This window comes from Chiloscyllium plagiosum, unplaced genomic scaffold (assembly GCF_037043375.1).
Source record: "Chiloscyllium plagiosum isolate Xiang-an unplaced genomic scaffold, Cpla_swu_hap1 HiC_scaffold_1, whole genome shotgun sequence".
In the NCBI taxonomy this organism is placed as follows: Eukaryota; Metazoa; Chordata; class Chondrichthyes; order Orectolobiformes; family Hemiscylliidae; genus Chiloscyllium; species Chiloscyllium plagiosum.
Window position 1 is genome coordinate 64,697,797 of NW_028270139.1, and position 23,804 is coordinate 64,721,600.

General features: G+C 39.7%; 1 protein-coding gene across 4 annotated transcripts in view; it reads left to right on the forward strand.

Annotated features, from left to right (window-relative positions):
* Nucleotides 1-210: 210 nt before the first annotated feature.
* LOC122551272 (kelch-like protein 5) overlaps nt 211-23,804 on the forward strand; it is a 149,214-nt gene continuing 125,620 nt past the window's right edge. For 2 of the 4 annotated variants that reach the window (XM_043692943.2, XM_043692954.2), the window contains exon 1: nt 211-336. The gene's annotated coding sequence lies outside the window, so the exon portion shown is untranslated. Of the gene's footprint in view, nt 370-431; nt 641-23,804 lie in introns of those variants that run through there. The other 2 variants (XM_087987280.1, XM_087987288.1) reach the window with 2 other exon arrangements.

The following is a 23,804-nucleotide window of genomic DNA, read 5'->3' on the forward strand; positions in this document are numbered from 1 at the left end:
ATGGATCACAATCCTGCCAAAAATGTACAGCCACATAGGATCTGAGTGAGACTTATTGCATTTAAGATGAGACAATCAATCACTGCGATTCCGATTTTCTACATAACTCTTCAGTTAATCACCAAACGTGTCTTTTTTACTGAATACGCACGCGCGCACGAAGCTGCGGCCATACGTCAGCGCAGGAGCAGCGGCGGAAGTGAGCGGCGGGTGCTGGGAGTCGCCGAGTTTGGCTTTTGCTGGATGCGGCGGATTTGAACGTGTTTTCCAACGGTCCAAAACGAAACGGCCGATCCCGCAGTCCACGGCCGTTGCTAAGTGCATGACGTAAGCGCGGTGAGTGCACGGGACGTCGACGGCTGACGCTCAGTAAGAGGGAAATGGGAGCGGGGAGGGGCAAAAGTTGGGCGAGGTGCGGGAGTAATTTTGACTTTGGGCGAGTTTAAATGGGACGTATCAATTAAAGTCAGAATTATTCCCTATGCTGCTGTTTGTTGCGTGCGGATTGAAGTATGTGTTCACTGACCTGTTTTGAAATGTATTTGTCTGTTGGAATGTAAGAGTTCGACAGTTCGCGATTAGGGCGGGACACACTTCGCTGAATACGACTATAGCGGTGCAGCATCTCCGTCCAAGTCAGGTACACAGCCCAACGTTGGTGTATTCCTACTTAGAGACATGCCCTTGTGACCCTGCAGCAACTGAACCCCGGAACACAACCAAACCTTGCAGGAACTTATCCGAATCTTGCAGCAGCAGTTCAGCCCAACCTGAACCAGCATCACACCTCAAACCCGCAACATCTCAACCCAAGTCCAACCTTGCAGCATCTCAACCCAAATCAGATGACTCACCGTCTCAGTTTCCCTAACACCTTCCAGAGTCAAAGACCTCAGTGATCAAACATTTTTTTTAAACAACCGTAGGAATCCTATAGCAAAAATGGTTATAAATTGTGTTCTGCTGTCGCTAATGCAGTGACTCTTAGTTTCTGTTTGTAACTCCTGAGGTAACTGTTAGCCCGGCTCTAACCGATGCTAATTGTACTTCAGGGCATCGAGTCATTCATAATCAAAAATAAGATGCTGCAAATCTGAAATAAAAATGCAAGATAGTGAAATCATAATGATATTTCGCTTAGGTGGTTGTTAGTTGTTGTACAAGTGACTGGTGGAGAATATGACAGAATATGTGTACTTATTTAAAAAAAATATAAATTTATAATTGTGAAGAGAAAAACTAATTTTCTGGACAAAGTTAGTCCTTGTTTGATTTTTAACAAAAGAATATTTGGAATAATTTTGTATGGATTGCATTAATATGCAACACCCAGGTTATAGTCCAACAGGCTTATTTGGAAGTACAAGCTTTTGGAGTGCTGCTCCTTCATGAGGTAGCTAGTGGGGCAGGATCATAGGACACAGAGTTTACGTAAAAGATCAAAGTGCCATACAAATGATGTGATGTATTAGACAAACCTAGATTGCTGTTAATTTTTTAATAAATTAGAATGACGATGTAGGTTTTGATTTGATTATATCGACTGTGACTTGAAAGAATTTCTGCGATTTACATATTAATCAATTGAAACCTGCACCCCATACTAAATGATTAAAGACTTAACAGTAATCTAGGTTTGTTCAATACATTGCATCAGTTGTACGACACTTTGACCTTTCACCATAAACTATGCCCTGTGATCCGCCCACTAGATACCTGACGAAGGAACAGCACTCCAAAAGCTTGCACTTCCAAATAAACCTGTTGGACTATAACCTGGTGTTCTGAGATTTTTAACTTTGTCGACCCCAGTCCAATGCTAGCACCTCTATATCATGTAATAGCATGGACGGACAATCATGGCCATGGAAGCTTGGTCAGTTATATTCCTTATAGAACAGACATGTTTCCCATGCCAGCACTCAGATGTTTAATACCTAATTACATTAAAAGTAAATTCTGTTTTTTCCATTTCACTGTCAATTTCAGCTAATATTATTCTTCTATGGTCTTAACCAAGCGTAGTCAAGACAGGCCTTACTAACTTTAGGTAGACCCCACCCCAACAAGCTGGCAGGAAGATGTTCATTTTTTAAACTCTGGGATAGATTCAAAAAATATTCCTTGGTGTGAAATACAACGTATGGTCCATCATCTTGGGCAATCCCTTGAGAGCAAAGATGGCTTTCTTTCTCTCTGGAATTATAAATTCTGACGTGAGTTAAACTATCCACAGCTGATTTGCACAACTGCTGTTGGGAAAGGTGGCATTTGAAGAGATGGTTGGGTGGGATATTCTCATTTTGCATGCTTCTTTCACTGTTTGCACTTGCTCTCCATCTAGACTTATCAGAGATACTCAAGATGGTCGGCATCCTCATCTTCAGTTGGGGAGTATAAGGCAGGAGATTTCCATGAGTCACTGGGGATATTACATATTTTCATGGAGGGTTTGAGGACATCCTTGAAGTGTTTTCTGTGCCTTTTGATGTAAAGGCTTGCAGTGACAAAGGTCTGGGATAAGACATTTTGAAAGTCTTGTGAGAGGCAGTGTAGAGAATGTAACCTACACAACACAGCTAATTGAGGCCCTGATTATGATAATGCTGGGAGTGTTGGTCTGAGAGATTTTATGCAGGAATTGCTGGTGACATTTCTCTGATGGTATGTACAGAAAATGACATATGACCAGATCATATGACTTGGATGCTTACAGAACGACAGATAGCACTACTGCACTGTAGACCTAGATTTTGGTGCCGGATTACAGTACTTCCAACAAAGAATACACTTTATTGAATCTTATTCTGAAGCCTGTTTGTGCAGGCATGCAAACAATTGGCTGGCTGCTTTTTGACAAATTATAATTGCCTTTGCAAAAAGGAAATTGCAGCCCTGACAGATTCAATTTCATTGGAATTGCACTAATTCTATCAATATTTTTAAGTAGCTGATTTATTTTTATCGAACTTCAAACACTTACATGCTGAACATTTCTGATAGTCTTTCTATAACATCTAGGTCATTCTTGATTGGCAAGCTAACAGCAGAAATGAGAGACTAATCCCCAATCATGTTATTTATTTTATTTCCTAGTTCATTGTGCTCTTCTGATGGTTGTACATCAGCATTTTCTGTCTTTTTTTTTGTCTTAGCTTTTAAAGAAAACTTGAGACTCTTGATATGCATGTTGGAAAGGTTCCAGTGCTGACTAAATCTTGGTAACATTTACATTTAAAGGTAATTTTGACTCTTGGGAGTTTATAATACACCACAGCAGAATAGATAAAAAATAGAACCATTACTCAATTTTTGCATTAATTGCAGATGGTGACACCTTGCAAAATGTCCATATTACAGAGGAGGAAGTGCTGCATGTCTTGAAATGCATAAAGGTGAATAAATCCCCAGGACCTGATCAGGTGTACGCTAGAAATCTGTGGGATGCTAGAGAAGTGATCGCTGGGCCTCTTGCTGAGATATTTGTATCATCGATAGTCGCAGATGAGGTGCCGGAAGACTGAAGATTGGCTAACATGGTGCTACTTTTTAAGAAGGGTAGTAAGGACAAGCCAGGGAACTATAGACCAGTGAGCTTGACGTCGGTGGTGGGCAAGTTGTTGGAGGGAATCCTGAGGGACAGGATGTACATGTATTTGGAAAGGCAAGGACTGATTAGGGATAGTCACCATGGCTTTGTGCGTGGGAAATCATGTCTCACAAACTTGATTGAGTTTTTTGAAGAAGTAACAAAGAGGATTGATGAGGGCAGAGCGGTAGATGTGATCTATATGGACTTCAATAAGGCGTTCAACAAGGTTCCCCATGGGAGACTGGTTAGCAAGGTTAGGTCTCACAGAATAAAGGGAGAATTAGCCATTTGGATACAGAACTGGCTCAAAGGTTGAAGACAGTGGTGGTGGAGAGTTGTTTTTTGAGACTGGAGGCCTGTGACTCTCCTAATGGCAATAATTTCTCCTATTCTGCCATATCTGTTCTCTTTGGAAATATTGCAAGCCTTGATTAAATAATTCATTAACCTTCTGAATTTCAGGGACGACGATAACTCTCATTTATGTAATCAGTTTAATTTAACTTTTGGAGTTCATGTGTCATTCTCGTAAATCTAGTGTATCCTTCCTTGTTGTGATGCCCAGGATTTCTCATAGTAATTGTGACCTGACCACAGCTTTTTTTAGCTCTATCATAACTTCAGGTCTAAAAGCCAAAAGCCAAATGATTATTAATGATTCGTGTACTTGGACCCCCGAGTCGCTCTTGAAAATCCACTGATTCTAGCTTTTCACCATTTAAAAAATACCTAGGTATATTTTGTTTTGTTCAAAGTGAATGATATCATGTTTTCCTGCATTAAAATCCATTTGCAGTTAGTTTGCTCAGTCCCTTAATATTTATCAGTATGTCTTTGTACAGTATATTGAAGTATAAAATTACATTGTGTCATAAGCAAGTTTGAATTTGCAGCTTTCTATTCCAATCTGTTGTTTATAAATAGTTGGTAGTTAAGGCCTCCGGTCCGATTCTCACAGAACACTACTATTTGAATCCTATTAATTAGAATATCTACCTTACTCTCCCCAACGTCTGTCTCCTTCCACTCAGCCAATTTTCAAACGTGATCACGAATATTGAAGCTTCTGTTTCAATCACTTTTGAGGGACTTTATCGAATGACTGCTGTAAATTTATATAGATGATGTAAATGCATACATTACCATTCCTTCATGCAGTACTTTCATCACCTCTTCATAAAAATTCAATCAGGTTCATCAGGCATGACATGTGCTTTAACCTCTCTGATCAGCTAAAAAAAATCAATATTTTGAATACCTCTACCATAACTATGGTCTTGTCTAATTTTCCAAAGCAAAATATTGCAAATTCTGGAAATCTGAAATAAAAACAGAAAATGTTGGACATGGTTCAATGATATGGCAGCATTTGTGAAAAGAGTTAACATTGTGCTGAAATATCATTGACTTGAAACATTAACTCTGCTTTCTTCATATGCTGCCAGACTGCTGAATGTTTCCAGTGTTTTCTATTATTAGTTACCAATGATAAATGTTAGGCAAACTAGTTAATATTTCCCTGGGTCCTCTCTTTGAACTTTCTTAAATAGTACAGTGATAATTTACTAGAATGAAACCAGGAATGAAGCACTTTAGATGCAAAGAAAGGTTTGACAGATTGGGCTTATTCTTCTCGGGTCAGCAAAGATTAAGAGCTGACCTTATTGAGTTATTCAAAATTATAAACAATTTTGACAGTGTAAAGGAGGATATTCTATTTCCACTAGTTGGTATGTGAGTAACTAGGGTTACACTTTCAAGATTGTCAGCAAGAGAGCTAGGAGTGAGATGGGGAAAACCTTCTCTACTAGGAGCTGTTTGGATTTGGAATGCGCTACCTGGGACAGTGGTTGAGGTGGATTCCTTAGGTCTCTTAAGAGAGCTGGATATAAATTTGAATGTGATGAAGTTAGAAGGCTATGGAGATAGTTCCACTCTCCAGCCCTGTCTGGGTAGCTGTTTCAGGAGCTGGTACAAATACAATGGTTTAAATGGCCTCCTTCTGTACTGTCAGATTCTATAATTTAATATATGCACTTTTCTAACCTGAACAATGGCTCTTGAATCAGGAGAATCTATGGAAGGTAATGTTTGAAGGATCTGCCATATTCCCAATTAATCTTAAAATCCTGCATATTTGACATTGTTTAGTGCCATTAATTTCTCAATTACTCTTTTCAGTAATTAATTTTCTGGGTCTTTGTCCTTTATTCAGTAATGGTGCATATGGGATGTCAGCATGCTAACTGACCAATAAAATAATATTTAAAGCAAACATTCTATGTAGTAAAAGGAGGAATTATCCTCTCTGCCATTCTTGTGCCATTCCCTGTACACAATGTTGTAATAAACAGATGATTGGGAAGGAGATTTCAGCTCTTTCTATTTCAGAATGTCTCATAGGTGAAAGGGTAGTAGTTTAAATTGCAAGTGACCATGTACTTAACAGACAGATGGTTTCTTGACAGCTAAGAAATTAAATAGGCATCATTAAAAATATAGAATTGTTTCATATTGCTAGTGGAGGAGGATAGGCCTCTGGAATAGGTGGAATAGAAAGTTAAAAGAAAAGTAGTTGACAATGTCAAAAGAAAGACAGACACAAATAAATTGCAACAAATAAAAATGGGAAATTCTAAATATTTTTTGAAAAGAAATGGAGTTGAAAATGAAAAGCTGGGGAGCAATCAAATTGGATAACCCTGCAATTGGCACAAGTTTTGAGACTTAATTTTGTTTGTGGGATGTGAACATTGTTGGCAAGTCCAGTATTTATTGGCCATCACTATTGGCCTTGAACAGATGGTGATGAGCCACTTTGAATGGCTGCAGTCCATGCAATGTAGATACGCCCACCGTGCTGTTAGGGAGAATGTTACAGACTTTTGATAAGATGAACAGGCAGTAATATAGTTCCTAGTCACGATGGTTTTTTGGCTGTAAAGAAACTTACTGGTAGTGGTGTTCCTATGCGTCTGCTATGTTATTCTTTTACTTTGGAAGATGCTGTTGAAAGTTACTGAAGAGCAGTATAAGTGAAAATGAGAGCTCATTGTAAAGTGAAGCAGAAAGCTGATCCTCTGTCCAACATGCCTGTGAATTACAAGACAGTCGAGAGCTATCAGGCTAAAGAAGAAAGTGATATTGAGGCAATAATCCAATCAGCCACTATCATGTCGAATGGCGGAGAATCTTTAAAGGGCTAACTGGCCTCATACCATGCCTAATTCAGTATATGTATATATGCAGTCCTCACTTTCTCCTAGTATATATGTATATGTACATGTATCATACATTTCCCAGTGCTATTTTAAGAACTCAAGCAGAGGGCAAAAAAATACTAATTATGAACAAAATAAATTGCTTCCCAAAATAAATTGTAAAAACATTTGCTGACTTAGTACTGAGCTTAGTTAAATTAGCTAATAGCTTTGTTTCCAAAAGTACAACTTTACTTGCACACCATTTGGTCCATATGTTTTTTTTTGTACTGATATTTATAGATACTAAAAATACTATGTCTTTAAAGACCTGAGCAGTTTTGATTGCTATGGAAACTGAAAGATTTAAGCCTATAGCTGCTGAGCATTTACCCCTACACTTTTAAGGCTGTCATTGGCGTTAAGAATTTGAAAAGACCTTGCAGCTGATTTTTCTTTCAACTTTAATCTTTCCAGTGATGAGTGCATTCTGCTTTGGAAAGACTCAAGGCAACTATAATAATGCTTTTTTCTTGCTGATAACATTGAAATGAAAATTCTGTGTTTTCCTTCCAATCTCTGTAGAATGGTTAGACCCTATTTAACAATATGTGGATCATTATGTAACTTCTGGTCATGGTTGACAAAGAAGATATTTTTATCTAACTTCCAGGTTGTGCAATAAATAATTCCTTTGATAGGTATTGATACACTGCATGTATTCATGATTTTCTCTTGGTATTTGATAAAGTTATGACTTAGTTATTTTTGAAAATGTCTGGAATGTTGCTAAATGCACTACCACCCTATACCATGTTTTTAAAAACTAAGTTAGTATATGATATTATTCATTTGTTTCGAGATGATATGGAGGATTATAGTTTCCTTTGGTCAGAAAGTATCAATAAGAAAATGCTCCAGTTTATTAAAAATAAATTTCATGCTCACCTTTTGATGAGTAGGGCCATTTGGTAATATGCAGATTTATATGGCTGCCTTAAAGTTGTATTTTACATTTTATTGACCATCCAGAATTGAAGAACTTGATAAATTGCCTTCTTTAATCACTCTTGTCTGTGTGCTGAAGGTGCTCTTACAATGACAATAAATGATGGCATGTGAATTTGAGGAAATTTGATGTTCCTACAGCATAGCTACTGTTATCCTTCTTGATATAGAGATCTGTAGGACTATATAATCTTGGTGAATTGAGACTGCACATCCTATAGCTAATATGAACGACTGTACTTTGGAGGAGATGAACATTTTCACCTCTTTTAGTCCGAAAGATATCTCTGAATTGGAGGCTGTCCAATATATGCCCATGTAGACAAATAGTGAGAATTTAATCAAGCTCCTGATTTGATAGTCATAGATTGTGGATGTTGGAGATGCATTTATGCTCTGGGACCCAGTTATTAGAGTATTGAACCTTACTGCTCCAATCTTCTTGGGACTGCCAACATTTTAATAGAAATTTTCACTAAGTAATCCTCCAAATTCTCTTTAAAGCAACTGTAGACTCTTCTCAAAATAGGCTTCACTGTATTCCCCAAGCTAGTTGCTGGTTTTCATAATGTGAGTTACTGTAGATTTCTTCCTTTAGCTCTAAACTAATCAAATCTCCCAGATTGTTTACCACCACCACCACTATGATGTTAATTATCTTTCACTGCAACAACCACTGAAGGATTTGTCCTCCTAATTTCAAACTGGGCAAACTTCCAGCTGCATTTTCCCCCCTCAAATCCAAACTGAATTTAAGTCTCATAGACTCAGACAACTCAGAATATTGAAGCACAGGAACAGGCTCTTCAACCCACGATGTCTGAGTCGATCATGATGCAATTCTAAATTAATCCCATCTTGTAAGTGGTTCATATCGCTCTAATTCCTCTTAAATGTTGCTATTGTATCTGCTTCTACCACCTCCCTGGGCAATGTTCCAGGCACCTACTACCCTCTGCTTGAAAAAAAACTTGCCTCGCACATCTCCTTAAACTTTTCCCCCCCTCACCTTAACCCTATGCCCCTAATATTTGACATTTCCGCCCTGGGAAAAACACACTGACTATCCACCCTATCCTTGCTTCTCATAATTTTATATACTTCTATCAGGTTGCCTCTCAGCCTACAAACATTCTAACAAAAACAATCTAAGTTTATCCAACCTCTCCTTGTAACTAATAAACTCCAATCCAGATAACATCTGGGTAAATCTCTTTTGCACCCTCTCCAGAGCGTCCACATCCTTCCTATAGTGTGGTGACCAGAACTGCACAAAATACTCCAAATATGGCCAAACTCAACTTTTATGCACTACAACATGATTTCCCAACTTTTATACTTAGTAGCCAACTGAAGAAGGCAAGAATGTTGTATGATTTGGAGATGCCGATGTTGTACTGGGGTGTACAAAGTTAAAAATCACACAACACCAGGTTATAGTCCAACAGGTTTAATTGGAAGCACACTAGCTTTCGGAACGCAGCTCCTTCATCAGGTGATTGTTGTATGCCTTCTTTAATGCCTTATTCACTTGTGTTGTCACTTTCAGGGAGCTGTGGACTTGCACCCCACTACCCCTCTACGTCGGGGCTCCAAAGGGTCCTTCAATTTACTCTATACTTTTCTATTGCTTTTTTAGATTAGATTAGATTATTAGATTAGATTAGATTACTTAGTTTGGAAACAGGCCCTTCGGCCCAACAAGTCCACACTGACCCCCCGAAGAGCAACCCACCCAGACCCATTCCCCTACATTTACCCCTTCACCTAACACTACGGACAATTTAGCATGGCCAATTCACCTAACCTGCACATTTTTGGACTGTGGGAGGAAACCGGAGTACCCTAAGGAAACCCACGCAGACACGGGGAGAAAGGCAACTCTCTGTGTGGAGTTTGCACAGAGGCGGGAATTGAACCTGGGTCCTGGAAAGATGTTGTGAAACTTGAAAGGGTTCAGAAAAGATTTACAAGGATGTTGCCAGGATTGGAGGATCTGAGCTACAGGGAGAGGCTGAACAGGCTGGGGCTGTTTTCCTGGAGTGTCGGAGGCTGAGGGGTGACCTTATAGAGGTTTACAAAATTATGAGGGGCATGGATAGGATAAATAGGCAAAGTCTTTTCCCTGGGGTCGGGGAGTCCAGAACTAGAGGGCATAGGTTTAGGGTGAGAGGGGAAAGATATAAAAGAGACCTAAGGCGCAACTTTTTCACGTAGAGGGTGGTACGTGTATGGAATGAGCTGCCAGAGGATGTGGTAGAGGCTGGTACAATTGCAACATTGAAGAGGCATTTGGATGGGTATATGAATAGGAAGGGTTTGGAGGGATATGTGCCGGGTGCTGGCAGGTGGGACTAGATTGGGTTGGGAAATCTGGTCGGCTTGGGCGGGTTGGACCGAAGGGTCTGTTTCCATGCTATACATCTCTATGACTCTGGCGCTGTGAGGCAGCTGTGCTAACCACTGTGTCACTATGACCTCCCAAAATGCATCACCTCACACCTGTCAAAATTAAACTCCACTGCCATTTATCCACCCAACTTTCTAACTGATTTATATCCTGCTGTATCCTTTTGAGAATCTCCCTCAACTTCTCCAATTTTCCAGTCCAACCTTTATTCCACACAAGTACAACAAACTTAGCACTGTTAAAGCTGAAGGCCTGACTAACAATTATCTCTTAATGGTTTTCTCAACCCAGTGAGATGTATTTACATCAAAGCAAGACTGCAATTATCTGCTTTCTGTGCAAACATTCAGATAACTTAAGCAAAAGAACCTTCTAACCCCATAGCCCATCTCTGAAAACATGAAAGACTCTAGGATTTTCTCAGAAAGAAATGTAATTTACTAACTTTACTTTCAGTATAACTTAAATTATCCATATAGAATGGAGAATCAATATTGTTAATTAAAGTTACAAACTTTTTACCAGAATTAATCTCTATCAAGGAACTCCACTTTGACCAACTGCCCTAACCCCTCTTATTCAAAAACTATGTATTTGATTTGAAAATGCTTTATTGAGGTAAACAGCAATCTATTGGTTCCAGCAATATTTATTGGTTCCAGTCAACTGTTGTTCAGGTATTTCCACTATCAACTTTAACTATATTGAATAAAAGCTGGATTATTTGAACTGCATTTACATCAGAGTTGTGTTTGTCAATTTCTGAACTAGATGCTCATTTATCCATGGTTAAAATTTAGACTGCTAAAATTATATTCTGAAACATATGAATAATTATGAATTATATATTTACAAGTAGTATTTGTTTCAAATTTACCCTTCACTTTTTAAATTCTTGCTCAGGCAACATTTCTCTGTTTTGAGTACCCAAAGTAAAATGCTTCAGGCCAGGAAGGAAGTACAACTTGCTCTGTTCTAAATGCATTTTCAGCAAAGAAGGCATTTTCTAAACAGCTCAATTTGTTTCTTACATCCCATTTCTTGTCCCCCTTTTTTAAAAGCATTTTTATGGCCCCTCTGACATCACTATCTGAAAAGAGATTAAAACTATTAAATATTGATATATTGTTGCCTGTGGAGCTATTGCCCATTCCTATCTGAAAACTTCAACTGTATGAAAGGTTGATAAATACTTAATATGGGGAAGATATACTATCAAACATGATAGATGTTAATTTTATGTTTGGGTCAAAGATTTACTGTTTCAAAAATCTGATGTGAAAGGTACTACTATTACATGAATTCTGATGTCTTTTGCTCATAAAAAGACTAGGTGGTATTTTTCTGCTTTTCCAAATAAAATCAATCTGGCAGTGAATACAGTTAATTAGATATTGACATAGGGGAAAAACATGAGATCTGTTTGGTAATGCAGAGAAACTGAATAACGAATGAGCTGTGACAATTGAAGGGGCTGCTTTTTGAACTCTGGAAAAGCCATTTATCAGTGAGCTGAAGGAAGACTGAATTTCAAAAGCATAGCATTTAAGGGCTGATTTGACTAAGGGTTAAATTGACTATGTGAATTGAAAGAAAGAGTTATGCCAATGATGTGAGATTAATTGAAAGGGTAATAATTTCTTGAATTACAATGGAGGAATTCTTAAACATTTTTTCACATATACAGTCCACTAGATATATGTACTGTACCTCAAACCAAGCATCATAAAAACTGAATATTTTTCTCCCACCATACAGAATGCAATGAATAGAGAAAATAAATTAATAATTGCAGACTCTTGACCGTTTTGTGAAGTTTATTTAAATCACATCATTTAAATAATTGGAACAATTGAACGGTATTCTTAATACCCTCACTCTGAAGCCTTGGCAATAAATATAGGGATTAAATTCAAGGAGTTTGCCTCAGCAAGAATATCTCTTGTTAGTACAGGTGTCCAGGAGGATTTGCCAACCTTAAAACATCAGATAGAACAGCCTCAGTCCATTTAGAAGCTTTGAAGTAAAACTCTTTCTTAATCACCTGCTTGTTCTCATCTGATCCACCACTTAATCCAAAAATAGGGGAAAATCTGAAACTCAGCGTGATGTTTGTCCTGAGGATGCTGAATTTTGAACATCGGACCTGTATGGTATAATTTTAACATTCAAAAGTTTAATCCACTACAGCATCCACCTTTTTCCTTTGTTAGAATACAAGATGCAATGTGGCAATATTGTAAATCCATTAATATTTTAGATCTGTTTCTCTTTAAGTTATATCAGCTATTGGTTAATGTACGATGCTATAATTGGTTAACTAGGCTTGGAAACAGTGAAATATCAAAACAATGAGAAAAGGGACAGTGATGCATACCACTCTCAAAGATACTAATGTATCATGGCATAGTTAAATCAATAGTATTTTTATTACACCTCTAGCTGAAACAAATGTATCCAATTATCACAAGAATAAAGTTTTTATATATCTGTTAACATGGGTGACAGTTTATAGGAAGAAGCAGTTTATGTGAGGAATCATGTTTATTGGTTAGGAATAATTTAGGTAGATGTAAACTTTCAGCTGCAATAGTTTTACACTTCCAGTAAGTCTATATAGGTTTTCAGACATAAGATTTCCCATAGTTTGTAGACAAGGGCATGTCTGTAGCATTTTAACTACAGTGTGTGCTAGTTCATGTGCAAATATATTTCAGTGGAACCTGATCAACACAGTTTGAACCCAAATTTCTGATTCGGCCCAAAGTGAGAAAAATTTGTCCAAATGTGTTTATGTCCCCCACCACATTTTTTGCCACTCCCCCTCAACACTGCTTTAACTCCTTAAATCAGGTTTTTACTCCTCCCAAAGCGCGCACATGTCCAAATTCACGACATTTTCTATCCCTCTTTTTTTTTTCTAGAGATCTTTGCCGACTGTATACAACCAATCACCCCTCAGCCTTTTATGACTTGTTTTTTCTGTTAAGCAGTTCAATTAGTATTGTCCTCACATGACATAATTCAGCATTTAGCTATTGAAACAGTAAAAGCATATCTTATGATGGCTTCTCTTTATCTCCTTTTGTACCATTATTTTGGAAATCTCTAAAGATTCCCCTCCTCTTGTCATTTACTGGCTTCCCCTTGGTGAAATCTTTGCAAATATGTGGCCATATTACACAGGTAGGCAGTTGACAGCTAGCTCTGTTTCTCCATAGTGTCATCGAGATGTACAGCATGGAAACAGACCCTTTGGTCCAACTCATCCATGCGGACCAGATATCCTAAATTAATTTAGTCCCATTTGCCAGCACTTGGCCCATATCCCTGTAAATCCTTGCTATTCATATATCCATCTAGATGCCTTTTAAATGTTGCAATTGTACCAGCCTCCACCACTTTATCAGGCAGCTTCATTTCATACATGTACCACCCTCTGCCTGAAAAAATTGCCCCTTAGGATCCTTTTAAATTTTTCCACTCTCACCCAAAACCTATATCCTTTAGGTCTGGACTCCCCCACCCCAGGGAAAAGACCTTGTCTATTTATCCTATCTGTGCCCCTCATGATTTTATAAACTTCTATAAGGTCACCCCTCAGCCTCTGATGCTCTAGGGATAACACCCCCAACCTAGTCAGCCTCTCCCTCTAGCTCAAATCTTCCAACCCTAGCAACATCCCTTTTTAAGTTTAACAACATCCTTCAAATAGGAGGGGAACTAGAATTGCACACAATATTCCACTAGCTCTTCTGACTCCTTAATTACTTCTGTACTTTCAGAGACTTCGCTGACATATGTCTTCCATGAATATTGCTTTCTTCAGGACAAAAATAGACAATTTTACATTTTCCTATATTATAACCCATTTGTCATATCTCCACCCATTTACTTAGCCTATCCCTTTGTAGCCTCCTTCAGTACTGTTCACAGCTGACTTTTCTACCTCTGTATCACCCCAGCAAATTTAGGAACCATGCCTTCAGACCCTTCATCGAAGTAATTTACATAAATTATAAAATGTTGAGGCACCAATGCTGATGCTGTATCTCTCCACTCATTACTTATTGCTAATCAAGAAAAAGATCGATTTGTCCATTCTGTTCATTTCCTGTTATTTGAAATCCCAAGCTTTGAGGGCTGCTCCTTCGTCAGGTGAAGTCTTCTGACTTGTCCTCCAGCCATTGAGGAAGTAAAAATTCTTGCCAGTGTCCTGGCTATTTCCTCCTCTGCCGCACTCATCAGCTTGGATAAATTTCATCCGACCCTGGAGATTTAACAGTTTTTAAGCCTGCCAGACAATTCGGAACCCCCTTCTGTCTATGCTAATTCTTTAAGTATATCACAGTCCTTCTCCCTGGATTCTATACCCATATCATGCCTGTCACTAATGAACTCAAACATAAATTAATCATTTAGAATCCTGTCCACGTCTCTGGCTCCATGCACAATTACAACATGGTCCATAGACTATCTTAGTTATCATTTTGCCTTTAATATATTTGTAAAATAACTGAGGATTTTCTTTTATTTTATCTACCATTATCTTTTCTTGCACCCTTTTTTGCTATCTTAATTTCCCTTTTATGTTGCTTCTTGCACATCTTGTACTCTCCTGGGGCTGTGCCTTTTTGAGCCCTATGTATATGCCACAAGCCTCTCTTGTTCTCTTTATTCCCAGAGTATGCTGGATTTGTTAGTCTTGCCTTTAATCTTTATTGAAACATGTTGGCCCTGTGCTCTCCCCATTTCCTTCTTGAGTAATCTGATAATCCTAAACACCACGTTCCTGCCTTTTCCCCACAACCCTTGATTGCCTTACTGATGGAAAATCTGTCTGTATTAGCCTTGAATATACTTAATAACCACATTCTTCTGTGGTAAAGAATTCTAGATTCACTCCACTGTAAGAAATTCCTGTTCTTCTTTATCTTAAATGTGTGACACCTTATTCTGAAATCATGCCAACTGGTCCTAGACTCTCTCGCACAGGGAAACAACCATTCCACATCAACCCTGTCAAGTCTCTAAAGAATCTTTATGTTTCAGTAAGGTCACCTCTTATTTTCCAACAAGTATTGTAATCTACATGAACTCTCCCCATAAGACAGCCCCTCTATAACTAGTATCAGCCTTGTTTTTCAATTCATTCACAGGATGTAGACATTGTTGGCTGGGCCAGAATCTGTTGCACAAACCTAATTAACCAGAGGGCAGTTAAGAGTCAACCACACTGTGTAACTGGAGTCTCAAAGACCAGACTAGATAAGGACAGCAGATTTACTTCCCTAAAGAACATTAATGAACGTTCTATGGACTGCCTTCAATGCTAGCATGTCTTTGCTTTTTTAATGGCACAAAACTGTTGACAATATTGCAGCTGTGGTCTGACAAGTGCCTTGCTCTGGATGCTGTAGGAAGGATTTGAATAGGAAAGGTCTATGCTTGTTTGATCAAACCTGGTCTCCCCTTCCACATCTCCCTTTCTTAATGAACAACAATAATGCACATTACCTGCGCTGTACTTTCAATCCTGACAACTTTGAGGCATTTGTGTTGAAGTGACTGGAATGAAGCCGAGGTCCAGGAGAAGTGCTCAAGATTCCTAGTACCAAAGCTTTGTCTGTGTTTGTATGTGCAATATAAACATGATCAACTCTAAGGATTCATTTGGAATTTATTTGAATATTTCTGATATAAAGCATATGCAAGAGACTTTATTGCCTTCAATGGAAATTTTATAGCTGTAGGTTGTGGGGTTTGTGGAATTTTGGGCTGTAAATTTGCTTGTTGAACCATTAGACTTGTTCTCGGACGTTTCGTCACCATGGTAGGTAACATCATCAGTGAGCCTCTGATGAAGCGCTGGGGTTCTGTCCTGCTTGCTATTTATATATCTTGATCTGTTGTGGTAGATGATATCACTTCCAGTTCTGTTTCTGAGAGGCTGGTAAATGGGGTCCAAATCTATATGTTTGTTAATGGAGTTCCGGTTTGAATGCTGAGTCTCTAGGAATTCCTGTGCGTGTCTTTGTTTAGCGTGTCCCACGACGGATGTATCAGTCCCAGTCAAACTGGTGTCCCTCTTCGTCTGTGTCTATGGATACTACTGATAGTTGATGTCTTTGGCTAGTTGGTGCTTATGTATCCTGGTGGCTAGTTTCCTACGCATTTATCCAAGGTAATGTTTGTTGCAGTCATAGAGATGTACAGCATGGAAACAGACCCTTTGGTCCAACATGTCCATGCCGACCAGATATCCCAACCCAATCTAGTCCCACCTGCCAGCACCTGGCCCATATCCCTCCAAACCCTTCCTATTCATATACCCATCCAAATGTTGCAATTGTACCAGCCTCCACCACTTTCTCTGGCAGCTCATTCCATGCACGTACCACCCTCTGCGTGAAAACGTTGCCCCTTAGGTCCCTTTTATATCTTTCCCTCTCATCCTAAACCTATGCCCTCCAGTTCTGGACTCCCTGACCCCAGGGAAAAGACTATCCATGCCCCTCATAATTTTTTAAACCTCTATAAGTTCACCCCTCAGCGCCCGACGCTCCAGGGAAAACAGCCCCAGCCTGTTCAGCCTCTCTCTATAGCTCAAATCCTCCAACCCTGGCAACATCCTTGTAAATCCTTTCTGAACCCTTTCAAGTTTCGCAACATCTTTCCAATAGGAAGGAGACCAGAATTGCACACAATATTCTAACAGTGGCCTAACCAATGTCCTGTAGAGCCGCAACATGACCTCCCAACTCCTGTACTCAATACTCTGACCAATAAAGGAAAGCATACCAAACACCTTCTATGCAACACGACGGCTGGAGGAAGAGCGCCTCCTCTTCCGCCTAGGAACCCTCCAACCACAAGGGATGAATTCAGATTTCTCCAGTTTCCTCATTTCCCCTCCCCCTACCTTGTCTCAGTCCCAACCCTCGAACTCAGCACCGCCTTCCTAACCTGCAATCTTCTTCCTGACCTCTCCGGCCCCACCCTCACTCCGGCCTATCACCCTCACCTTGACCTCCTTCCACCTATCGTATTTCCAACACCCCTCCCCCAAGTCCCTCCTCCCTACCTTTTATCTTAGCCTGCTGGACACACTTTCCTCATTCCTGAAGAAGGGCTCATGCCCGAAACGTCGATTCTCCTGCTCCTTGGATGCTGCCTGACCTGCTGCGCTTTTCCAGCAACACATTTTCAGCTCTGACCTCCAGCATCTGCAGTCCTCACTTTCTCCTCTAAATTGGAGAAAGCCCAATTTTGAAGGTATTAGGCCAGAACGTTCGAAAGATGATTGAAGGCAGATGTTCACAGGTAAAGGGACGGCTGGAAAATGTGAAGGCTTCAGAAATGAGATAACAAGAATCCAGAGAAAGTATATTCCTGTCAGGGTGAAAGGAAAGGCTCGTAGGTATAGGGAATGCTGGATGACTAAAGAAATTGAGGGTTTGGTTAAGAAAAAGAAGGGAGCATATGTCAGTTATAGACAGGATAGATCGAGTGAATCCTTAGAGTACAAAAGGAAGTAGGAAGATACTTAAGAGGGAAATCAGGAGGGCAAAATCGGGACATGAGATAGCTTTGGCAAATAGAATTAAGGAGAATCCAAAGGGTTTTTACAAATCTATTAAGGACAAGAGGTAACTAGGGAGAGAATAGGGCCACTCAAAGATCAGCAAGGCGGCCTTTGTGTGAAGCCACAGAAAATGGGGGAGATACTAAATGAATAATTTGCATCAGTATTTACTGTGGAAAAGGATATGGAAGATATAGACTGTAGGGAAATAGATGGCGACATCTTGCAAAATGTCCAGATTACAGAGGAGGAAGTGCTGGAGGCCTTGAAATGGGTAAAGGTGGATAAATCCCCAGGACCTGATCAGGTGTACCCGAGAACTCTGTGGGAAGCCAGAGAAGTGATTGCTGGGCCTCTTGCTGAGATATTTGTATCATTGGTAGTCGCAGGTGAGATGCCAGAAGCCTAGAGGTTGGCAAATGTGGTGACACTGTTAAAGAAGGGCGGTAAGGACAAGCCAGACCGGTGAGCCTGACCTCTGTGGTGGGCAAGTTGTTGGAGGGAATCCTGAGGGACAGGATATACATGTATTTGGAAAGGCAAGGACTGATTCTGGATAGTCAACATGGCTTTGTGCGTAGGAAATCATGTCTCACAAACTGTATTGAGTTTTTTGAAGAAGTAACAGAGGATTGATGAGGGCAGAGGGGTCGATGTGATCTATATGGACTTCAGTAAGGCATTTGACAAGGTTCCCCATGGGAGACTGATTAGCAAGGTTAGATCTCATGGAATACAGGGAGAACTTTGTCGGCGGTACGGTGGCACAGTGGTTAGCACTGTTGCCTCACAGCGCCGGAGACCCGGGTTCAATTCCCGCCTCAGACGTCTGACTGTGTGGAGTTTGCACGTTCTCCCCGTGTCTGCGTGGGTTTCCTCCCACAGTCCAAAGATGTGCAGGTTAGGTGAATTGGCCATGCTAAATTGCCTGTAGTGTTAGGTAAGGGGTAAATGTAGGGGTATGGGTGGGTTGCACTTCGGCGGGTCAATGTGGACTTGTTGGGCCGAAGGGCCTGTTTCCACACTGTAATGTACTCTACTCTACTCTAATTAAGTAGCCATTTGGATACAGAACTGGCTCAAAGGTAGATGACGGAGGGTGGTGGTGGAGGGTTGTTTTTCAGACTGGAGGCCTGTGACCAGTGGAGTGTCACAAGGATCGGTGCTGGGTCCTCTACTTTTTGTCATTTACATAAATGATTTGGATGCAAGCATAAGAGAGGTACAGTTAATAAGTTTGCAGATGACACCAAAGTTGGAGGTGTAGTGGACAGCGAAGAGGGTTACCTCAGATTACAACAGGATCTTGATCAGATGGGCCAATGGGCTGAGAAGTGGCAGACGGAGTTTAATTCAGATAAATACGAGGTGCTGCATTTTGGGAATGCAAATCTTGGCAGGACTTATACACTTAATGGTAAGGTCTTAGGGAGTGTTGCTGAACAAAGAGACCTTGGAGTGCAGGTTCATAGCTCCTTGAAAGTGGAGTTGCAGAGTTACTGACTGTACCTCTTATGCTTGCATCCAAATCATACATGTAAATGACAAAAAGTAGAGGACTCAGCACCGATCCTTCCTTGCAGGGTATTTTGCATATGATGGTTGTTCTGCTGGTTGTTGGTATGGGATCCTTTTAAATTCATAGGAGCTATTTCAGGGTGGTGGTGGGTTTGTGGGCTACTATGATTCCCCAGACAACCAGTAGTCTGGTTGTCACCTCTGAGATGTCTTTGATATATGGCAGTGTGAATAGAGTCTCTGGGTGTGTTGTGCCTTCTTGTTTAGGTCTGATGTGCAGGAGTCGCTGTCTGCACTTATCGGGTATCCATTGTTCCTGAATATATCTCAGAGGTGATGATCAGACTACTCCGGCCCCTAGGCATCACGGTAGCCCACAATCCTATTACCACAATGAAACAGCTCCTGATGAATTTAAAGGATCCCATACCAACAACCAGCAGAATTAACGTCCTATACAAAATACCCTCCAAGGGCTGCAATAAACATTACATTGGACAAACGGGCAGGAAACTAGCCACTAGGATACATGAGCACCAACTAACCACCAAAAGACATGACTACCTATCACTGGTATCCATTCACACAGACAAAGGAGGGGCACCAGTTTGACTGGGACAATCTATCAATCTTGGGTCAGGCTAAATGAAGACACGCACGGGAATTCCTAGAGGCCTGGCATTCCAATCGGAACTCCGTTAACAAATATAGATTTGGACCCCATTTACCAACCTCTCAGAACCAGAAACAGAACCAAAATTGATATCATCCACCACAACAAGATTCAGTATGCTTTTCACATGCTTCAGACACACATGTAAAATCTTTTGGCATTTAGACTGAAAATTTGCATTCCCAATCCATTGGTTTTAACCTCAGGGCAAAAAGAAATTTTGAGAAGGCACTGCTTATCTTTAATGCATTGGTATTGCTTTAAATGCAAGTGATTTTATTTTTATTTTGGGGGGAAAAAATTCTTTCCAGCTGCTCTTTTACAGTCAAACTAATTTGAGTCATTTTTGCTGTGTCCCCATGCGTATTGACAAACCCGTCTCAGGCAGGGAAGGAAATTAATCTATTAGACATCAGGGCCTACATCAATGAAGGATGGTTGGCTTTCTTTGTGGCAGCTGAAGACACTTTTTGAATCCTTTGGTCAGGAAATTTTAAAAATAAATTTTATTCCCCTGCTCAGTACAATAGCATTGTACTGCCAGGAATTCATTGCTGTTCAAGTGTTCTAGTTAATGGCAGGAAATGCTTTGTATGTTTTTAACCATAATTAACATGTTAATTCCCCTTCACTCCCTTGTGTCAGAGCATAATTTTGCTTTCAGGGTTTGGAGCAACTACAAATTGGAAGTCAGACTAGTGAGGATTCTTATACTCCTTTAATTTTGTGTACTTATATATGCATATATGCCACACAGTAGTGGCTCAATTACTTCAGCCTTCGCATAGTAATAGGAATTGTCATTATCCCTTAAGTTTGCATCCCTTCGAAGAAAGCGAAGTGCTTAATAACCTTTGATGGATTTCTGCTTCAGAAAATGTCTTATCCATGAGGTCTGACCGGTTGCAGTTACCACAATGTTCAGATACAATAACATGATAAATGTTTAAACAATCATAATGAAAATCTTGATGTTTTGACATAGGGATGCACAATGCCAAATTAATTTGAGAAATCAACAAAAATGAATTCATTTCAAGACCGGTCTAATATACGTGTTGCCAATTAATGCTTCCCTGTGTCCTTACACAGTTTTGTTCAAATAAGTCAGCAGTATTCAGAAGGTTGCGGCTGATACGCATTTGAGGTTCTACTCTACCAGCAGGATATTTATGCAATGAAAAGGGTATGGCTTAATATAAGGCAACAAAGATATCAAAAACAACATTACACTTCAGGCTGTTTTCATTAGAACAGAGAATGAAACCATTAGAAAGTGCATAGGAGATTTCCAAGAATGGTTCCGACAATGAGGGGTTTCAGTTCTGAAGAGACGTTGGAGAAGCTCTCACTGTTCTCTTTGAAAAAGAGAAGACAGAGAGGAGATCTCAAAGTTTTCAAATCCGTGATAGATTGTGACAGAGAAAATAGGGAAAAAATGTTGCCAGTCATGAAATGATCATGAATGTGAGGACATAGATTTAAAGCAATTTGCAAAAGAATCCAAGTACTTTGAGGGAAAGTTTTTTTTCATAAAGTGAGTGAATCGTGTCTAAAATGCACTTGTGTGTGATGGAGGAACTTTCAATCAAGGCTTTCACAGGGGGCTTAGATTGTTCCTTGAAAGTATGTGCAGTGTTAGGGGGACAACATAGCAGAATGGCAGTAGATGATTTGCTTATTTGGATATCTGGCAGAGACAATAGATTAAAGAGCCTCCTTCTGCACTGTAACAATTCTGATATTTAGTTAATATGAATGATTTGTTAGAGATATTTTAAAATTGTTTCAATCTTTTCATTGGTTTACAAACTTATTAGTGATTAGTGAATCTGTAAAAAGGGATTTGGATATAAGACTAAATTCAAGTTTTAGAACTGAGAACATGAATTTTACACAAAAGGTTATCAGGCTGTGATGCACACTTCAAGAGTTGGAATTGAAGCAGAGACCATGTAATCAGTTAAGCATGGTTCAAGATGGATGGATGGTTCAAGAAAAAGAGAGCAAAGGGATTTGAGATGAGTGCAGACAACTTTGATAGAGCTACAACTTGAATGGAAGATAAGTAGATTGTTGATGAAATAACCTGTTTCTATATCATAATTTCTAAGTAATTCTATTCTGACAAGACTTGATTAGTATCAGGATCAATGCTTACCGGAAGAAGGCAGAGAATTGAGTTGAGAAACATCAGACATGATCAAATTGAGGAACTGACTTGATGGGGTGAATGATCTAATTTTGCTACTGTATCTTATGGTCTTATATAAATAACAATTCTATATATAAAGAAAGGCATTTTAAAAAAAATCAACCTGAGCCATAATGTTAAATTTAGTTAAGCAGCAGCAGTAGGCTTAGTGTACCTGTATAGGTACGAATGTACGTCTATTTGTGTCCTTTTCATCATGTATGGTTTGATCTGCAAACTTGTGTGAGGCATACTAATTTAATTCTAACTGAAGGCCCATATTCCTGTCAGTAGATAGACAGTATTCAAACTTAATTTGGTTTTCTCCTATGAAAACTGGCTGTTCACTATATATTAATTATACTTGAAGGCTTTTAGAATACCAAAGCCAATGTTCTAGGAACATAGGTTCTAATCTCATTATGGCAGATGGTGACATTTTAATTCAATCAAATCTGGAATTAAGTCTAATGGTGACCATATAACAATTTTTGATTGTCATTAAAACCCATATGGTTCCTTAAATGCTCTTCAGGGAGGGAAATTTGCCATCCTTACTTGGTCTGACCTATAGTTGACTCCAAATCCACAGCAATGGGAGACTCTTAATTACCTCCTGAACAAGCCCAGAGACGAAATTCGTTCAACGTTTTATTACAAAGGAATGGAATATAAAAGTTGGAATACTGTGAACCGTTTTGAGCCTCTTATATAAAGGAGGTATACTGGTGTTGGAAGCAGTCCAGATAAGGTTTACTAAGCTGATGCAAGCATGGAGGGACTGTCTTTGGAGGAAAGGTTGAGTATTTTAGGCCTGTACTTTGTTGGAATATAGAAGAATGAGAAGTGACTTTATTGAAATATGATTCTTGGGGGACTTGACAAGGTGGATGCAGAAAAATTATTTCCCTTTCTGGGAATACTACGATGTCTAGAAAAGTAGTATACAGCTGTAACGTTAGCAGAGGGTATGATCTCAAAGGATTGCATATTTAAGACAGATGAGGAGGAATTTCTTCTCTCAGAAGGTAGTAGTAGATATTTGGAATTTACTGCAAAGTACTGCTGAGATTGGATCATTAAATATCTTCAAGATTGAGTTAGATTTCCAATCACTAAGGGAATGCCGCCCCTTCTATCTACCATGGAAATTTACCATTGCTGTACTAACTGCTGTGTACATACCGCCACAAGAAATGGTTGAGGAAGCTCTGGATATGCTGTACTCCACCACTAAACCCTGGAAGCGGAACACCCCCGAGGCCCTGTTTATTGTAACTGGCGACTTCAGTCAAGCCAATCTAAGGAAGCTGTTGCCCAAGTACCTCTAGAACATTACCTGCCCCACTAGGGGCCCCAAACATTTTAGACCACTGCTACACCACTGTGAAAGATGCTTACACCCCTTGCCCTCATTTCAGGAACTCCAACCACAAAGCTGTGTTTCTTCTACCAACTTACAGACAACAGCTCAAGTCTAAATGACTACCACCCAGTAGCCCTAACTTTGGTGGTCATGAAGTGCTTTGAAAGGCTGGTCATGGTATTAATCATTCCTGATAAAGGGCTTTTGCCCGAAACATCGGATGTTGCTTGACCTGCTGTACTTTTCCAGCACCACTCT